This window comes from Lathamus discolor, chromosome 5, assembly GCF_037157495.1.
Source record: "Lathamus discolor isolate bLatDis1 chromosome 5, bLatDis1.hap1, whole genome shotgun sequence".
Taxonomy (NCBI): Eukaryota; Metazoa; Chordata; class Aves; order Psittaciformes; family Psittacidae; genus Lathamus; species Lathamus discolor.
Genome location: NC_088888.1, coordinates 91,467,015 through 91,474,180, shown reverse-complemented (window position 1 = coordinate 91,474,180; position 7,166 = coordinate 91,467,015).

The following is a 7,166-nucleotide window of genomic DNA, read 5'->3' as shown; positions in this document are numbered from 1 at the left end:
CTCCAGTTCCTTAAGTATTTGATCATCTATGGAAAAGAATATGATAACCTTATAGGAACATATGTACAGGTTATCCAGTTATCACTTTTACTGATAATTCATTCCTTTTACAGGACAAAAGACAGACGTTTATCAAATCATTATTACTGCTCCTTGAAAGCTGAAGTAGGTCCTGTAGTTTGAGACTGTCTAATTTTTTTGTTACTTACAGGTCAGATCAATAAGATCTGGATGTGGTAAGCTATTTTTCTTGCCCTAAGATCATCTGGAAGAAAGAAAATTAATTAGAAGTACAACACAAGCCATTAATTTACACTTTGGGCAGTCTCACTAACAGAAGACTCACTGTAAACTTTATGTCTGTAAGCTTTATGTCAGGCTTATATCCCTCATGGACACAACAGACTTTTTGGTTCTTTAATTCAGTAATGTGGCACTTTGGCTCTGAAGTTCCCAGGTTGAGCCTGTGGGGTGCTCCGAGGTTACAGTGAAGGAAAAAACGCTTTCTATTTGCTGTGTTATTAACCTTCATCCTTAAGCATACACAATGCCATACAAAAAATCCCACTGATTTTTAATACAATACTATTTCTTTTTTTTACAATAACTTTTGATTTTATTTGCAGTAAAAGCAGAAGTAATTGCAATTGGTAACATTTTTAATAATAATAATAATAATGAATACAAAAAATTCTCTCTAGTTATAATTACTGAGCTTGTGAAAATTGTCAATAAATACTGTTTTTTAAGTAAAAATTATCACAATGTGGATATTTCTTCTGTGGCTGTTTTCCTCCTAAATTCCATATTCTAAATAAGAAAATCAAAACTAGAAGAAGATGAAACAGAAAGTTTCATCAAATACCTGTGTATATGATATGGTCCCATATCATATTTATATCAGATTTAATTTTATTAAAATAAATAAATTCCATAGAGATGATTGAAAAATTAACTCTTAGAAAAGTCCAGTTCATTTCAATGTGAGTTTTGCCATGGCAAAATGGAGTCTAGGTAAATACTTCAGTCCTGTATTTTAACATAAGCAGACACATTACTAAACTAATTTTCTTTTCAGAATCCTGAAAGTTTACAGATATAACCGGAAATGAGTAATTAATTTTCAGGCATTGTCATTTTAAAATCTGGATAAATATATTTCATGATGGGAATTCCTATTTTAAACAGTTTTAGAAGTTATACCTTCCTTTTAAAATACATAATAGTGTAAGATTTTCAAGAACACGAATTGTCACTTAAAGGTTACAGGAAATAAAAGAATATTTGACATCTATTTTCGCCCCATACCATGGATATTACCGGCTAGACTACAGTCCCAGGTTTACTTGGAGTTCTGTATGGGCTACTTCTTAGATATGAAATCTTTCCTTACAGGTTAGAGTATTTAATGCTAGCTAAAACATTTAGTATCAATCAAGGCTTTGACTCCACTCAAACTGCACTGTTGAGCTTGGTGAGGATATTGCCATCAGCCTTACTGGGAAAAGCATCTGAGAGGGCTGTCAAAAGCACTGAGAGCCCAACACTTACAACAGGGATATTTCAGATATTCCCAAAGGTATTTCTTTGCCTAACAGGGATTAAATAGGTTTAGGAAAATACAGGTTTCATATTCATATGAAATTCATATTCAGAATGTTTTTAAATAATGCTCTTGATATCATACTCTAGCAGATGTTCATACTGACATCACTGAAATTCAAATGTCCTTTAAAATTGAAAAGAATATGAATATAGGCTTGGGAAGTGCTACTGTCTAGGAAAAATAAAGTGCAGGATTCCACACCATTCAATGTTTTAAGAGAAAAGGTGGCGGGCTTTCTTTGTAGAATTTTTGGTCTTTAGGTAAATGAACTACTGAAATGAACAGTTGCTTTCAGCCATTCTTTCCTGCCCCTGCGAAGCATCCGAGACAGGTGATGGGTCTAGAGTAGCGGTAGCAGGTAGGACTCTCATTCCTGAAGCAGGATCACAAAGATTCATCTTTCCTGGTTGAAAAAAAAAGAATTTTATCACACAAAACAGCACACACAGAACCGAAAGGTTCTGACATTATTTTTCACTATAGGCCGGGGTGAAAGTTCTTCAAATGGAAGAAGAGAGAGGGAGCTACAGGCTCACATGGTAATGGATCCTTCTATACTTCAAATACCATCACCAGGCACTGGGATAATGGGTTTTCTCTAGAGGGGCTTTCTGTACCTACTCATTCTCTTGTGCTAAATTTGAAAAATCCCTAGGATGTAAGCTTTATAGAAATGGATTTGTGCTTGCAAATCATGGATGAACATGGAATAAGCATTTTCCAATTTAAAAGTGCCACAGTATTTTTCCTAAAATCCCTAGCTGGAATTAATACACTCATCACATAAAGGGTGATAGCAGATGTTCATGGATAGGAGGCCCAGGTAGCTGTGTCTGGTCCCACCCATTAGATGTAAATCTAATAACAGTGTTCCCAAATACTGAATTTACAAAGAGGCACAGAAACAATATATTTTTCATAAACAGTCTTACAATTTCAGTTTCACTATCTAGTTTTAAGCTTTCCAGCCAAGAAAGTTTTCTTCACGCTAATTAAACTGCTTCCCAGTAAAACTGTTCATCCCTTTTAGAAAGCATACATCCCACGATTATGAGATCCCAGAGCTGAGATATGGCCATATGTGCAGGAAAGGCACAAGTTCCCCAGACTGGATTCAGCCGCTGTGGTGACAGCAAATCTATGTGTGACACTAAGCATATCCTCTGCCTACAAGGTATATACTATGACTGCTCTCACTTCCCTGTCCTGGTAAACCCATCATTGCATTCAAGCCTTTGCATTTCTAAAGGAGTGGTCCACATGGCCCCCCAGTATTCAGGCTAAGCACAGTGGTTTGCTATAGGAAAAGCAAATGATTGTTCTGTCTTGTGAGGAAACTCCATTCTCTGAGTTTCAAGCTTTGTGTTTTCAATGACAACAGAGCTAATCCTCTATTGCGCAAAGAGTTTTGCCTGAATTATTTTAGTAGAAGTTGTCCTCATGTCCCCAGAGCTTTACATTAAACCTCACAGTTTTTCACAAACCAACTTTTGGGCCACCAGCTGCACCATGGCATCCATCAGCAGAAACCCATGGAGCTACCCTTGGGTTCGTGGCACACCGCAGGGGCATAGTTATCCTAGAAAATGGAGCCAGCATTGAATCTGCAGCTCTTAAAGAAGCTAAGAGGTATGTTTACAACTCTGCTAGTAAAAAAATAGTCAGACTCCATTTTCTGACCTTGAGTGACATGATATGGCTTGCATCCGTATGTCTAAAACTTTAACATTCCCAAAGCAAGGCAGCACTGTCCATAGAGCCCAAAGTAACAGCCCCAGGCTATCCACAGACTGAGCCCAAGGGCTCTCTGTAAAAATGATGCCTGCCTCAGGCGAAAATTATATCAAGAATTTCACTAACATTAAATGCTGTAGGTACCCACAGGACCAGAGACTGAGCTTAAGCCATATCCCTGTTTAGTTTAGTGTCAACAAAGCCCAGGAAGGCCCAAATGTTGGAAAACACTCCTGCAAAATGAAGTCTGGAAAAACTGTTAATATCAGCTTGCTTGTACACACTCGTGCAGATTTGTTAGTAAACTCCAGATGCATTCAGTTGAATCTAAAATCTAATTATGTCTGTGTTTATATAAAAGTTATATGTGACATTGAAAGAATTAAATATTCATAATGACAACATGAAAGAATTTCATTTATGCTTAAATGAAATGTTTAAAAATAAATGAACAATATATTTTAAAAACTAAATACCTGTTTTCTCCAACCATGTCCCATAGCTTAGTTAAACAGTTGGGAATGCCTCATTTTTATTTTGTGCATTGATTTCAGATGGCATTAATAAAATATTTCTTTTCCTAAATTATTAATAGAATTTGTTAACACTAACATGCATCTGAAACCTCACAACCATTCAATGTACTACCTCACCAAGAAATCAACAAGAATATTTCCCAAATGGACTAACAACAGGCACTTCAAAAAAATCTGCATTTTTACTTACACAACAAATTCTAGTTCTTCAGAATACTCCCCTCTGCCCAGACCCAGCCCAGTCACATGTATTTCTTTGACAGATGATGTCTCTGTTTTTCATTGGATTAAATAGTGCTTGTGGGAAAGAGCACCAACCGAAGACGATAGCTGTGGCTGTTATTTTATTTCACTTAGCCTGCAATACTTTCATTCATAAGCATTAAATTGGAATTGCCAATATTAACTTACCAAAGAGCTAGAGGAAAAGGTTTATGTGCTATTTATCCTCAAGGGTACAATTCAATCACAGCCCTGTAAAATGTCACTGACCCACTTCATCAATTACTGAAGGCAGGCGTGGGAGCTTTACATTCCTCCTGAGTGTACCAGCCAAATACATCTTCTCTTATATTTATGTGATAACCAGACTGCTCAAAAAAGAATTGTTAGAATCTTTTTTGCATTATAACAATTAAAAACCCACTTCTATTGCACTTAAATTCGGGGTTAAGAAAAAGCTAGCCATGAAGTCATTACATTCTGACAGACCTGTTAACAGCAAACTATATAAATTGTTAAAAGAGCTGCAGCTACAATTATGAAATACAGCTGAGACACTTTAGAAGAACCGTAAATAGTTTAATTTCATAGTTTATTATTTAAAAGTGATATTGTAAGATTTTGTAACCTGGAAGTTATGAATATATTTTCTGGTCAGGTAGGCAGGTATTTTGTGATGCAAACATGACTCTGAAGGGAATTTTTTTGACTGTTTGCTTTCCAGAAGGTAGCATTCTTTTACAGAGTCTTATCATATATTATTGTATAATATTTCATGTTCTGATTTTTCAATTCCAATTTTCAAAATACAGTTAAAATTTAAAAACAATGAATTGTTTTCGAATGATGACAACAGTGCATGAAAAATGACAGAATTTGAGATATGCTTCAGATAACTGAAATACAGAGGCTCTGCCTGGGGAATATATTTCTTAATGAATTTACAGCAAATAACTAAAATAAAGATAAAAATCTCTTACAGTCAAATAATCTGTCCCTGCCAGTTGGACAGTTATAGATATTTTCTTAAAATGTATCCCAATGCCTTTTGTTTACCTTACCTACTAGAAAGACCACACATTTAGATGGCATTTGTTTTCTGTAATTTTAGCATCTAAAAATAAGATATGGAATTAAAACTAATCATTGACAATTAATAGAAAGGCGAAAAAGACTGCAGTTCATTCCACCCCAAGAGAGATGTCGTTTGTTCTGTCACTCAGTGGTTATTCTCTCTTATGTCGGTTATCTGCTGTATAATACTGATCCCAGAGACACCTCTTTCCATGCCCAAATTTTCTTTTCATGCATGAGCTTTCCTAGTTGCACATGATTCTGGGCATGCAGTCACTGCCTGCACCACAATCAGCAATCAGCACTATAACCATCCTGCCCTCCTTTAGCCATCGATGAAAGGCTGCCCAAAAGGAACAGAAAAGTGCTTTCCTTGATGCAGCTCCAGAGTCACCTATGCAACCCCAAGGAAGCAAGGGGCCATATGAAGCTGCTTGAGAAAGGGGTGGGATAGTGCATTGCTTTCAAGAGTCTGAGCTGCAAAGTTGTCTTAGCCCAATTATGATGCAAGGTGACAATCGTATGGGAAAGTTTCTTCAGTTAAAATATCAGCTCCGAAAGAAAGTAAATGCAAGGGTAAAAAAAAAGAAGGAAAAAACAAAGAATGAGCAGTGATTTATTTATGACTGACACACAAAATAGGAGGGGTTTTGGGGGGCTTTTTTCCCCATCAGCAGTAGGCAGGATGTTCAACAGGAACTGTTAAGAGTATAACTACTGTTTGTTGAATGGATGAGAGATTTTTCACTGCTGTATATTTAAGTAGGGGGGCCATGTTAAAGAAAAAAGGAAACAATTATGCATGAAATTCTCTAGCCAAAAGGGTGGTAAGTCAAACAAAAATTGCGAATTTCATGCACATATTGTGAAAAGTAGTGGCACATGTTCTGCATCAAAGTTGGACTGGCTGATCATAATGGTCTCTTCTGGCATTACAGTTATACGTAACTATATGACTGTTTAAAATATGTCCAAAATGTTTTCCGTATTTTACTGGGGTAAATATTTCTATGTCTACTTGAATTTCAATTATTATCATATTCTTAATAAAAGTGTTTAGATCATGGTACTTAAATTACCTTGTGAAAAGCTTTATGAACTTTTCAAAAACAGGTGAATAGGAAAGCAGCTTTTTTTTTTTCTCTAAAAGTGCAGTTTACCATTTCTAATTGTATTGTAGATACTAACACATTTATGTAAAGCAAAGTAACGGATGCAGCTTGGTTGTTTCAAATCTTGGTATATAATTAGAAGGAATCATTTCTAAAGGTCAGTGAAAACAAAGCTCCTCATAGTATAAAAATATCTGGGTTTAGAAACTATGGAAAGAAGCTAGCTCTTCCTTGGAAATTAGATGAGCACTCTTAGCAGTATGGAAAGAAACAGCCACTGAAGTGTAGGACCTAATTCAAAATCATTTTGATGGAGGGGAAAGCAGTTGTAAGAGTAAAATAGACCATCAGTAACTGCAACAAAGATGCAGGGGACAATTTGCAGGGGTTTTGTTTGCCTTATTTCCTTCTAGAGAGGAAAACCCACAGTAAACAGGGACACCAATTTGGGGAAGGTTATCTTGGCCATTTTAGTGGGAAGAAGGAAGGTAAATGAAGATCCATCTCTGATGAGCCCTCCTTTGATCTCTCTTTCATCACTAACAACAGGCACTGTTCTCAGTTGTCACTGGTTTTGCTTTTGAAGATCTTTTTCTGCAAAGGGATCATTGCTGCAAAATGGCCTTAGCCTCACTACAGTTGCGCAGCCACCATTCCTCTGTTATAATACAGAAGCTTCATGGGTGTCAGCACCCGCTCAAGACCACTGAGACACCGTATCTCCTGCGATCTTAGCATGGAACTGAGCTCAGGGAAGGGATTCCCACCCAACTCCCTCTTGCTGTGAGTTGCAGGCAGCAGCTTAAGCTGTCAGAAGGCGTGAGCTGACCTCTGAAGAACCTGGAAGTGGAGACAGTTAGTTATAGCTGCTCAGATGACAGG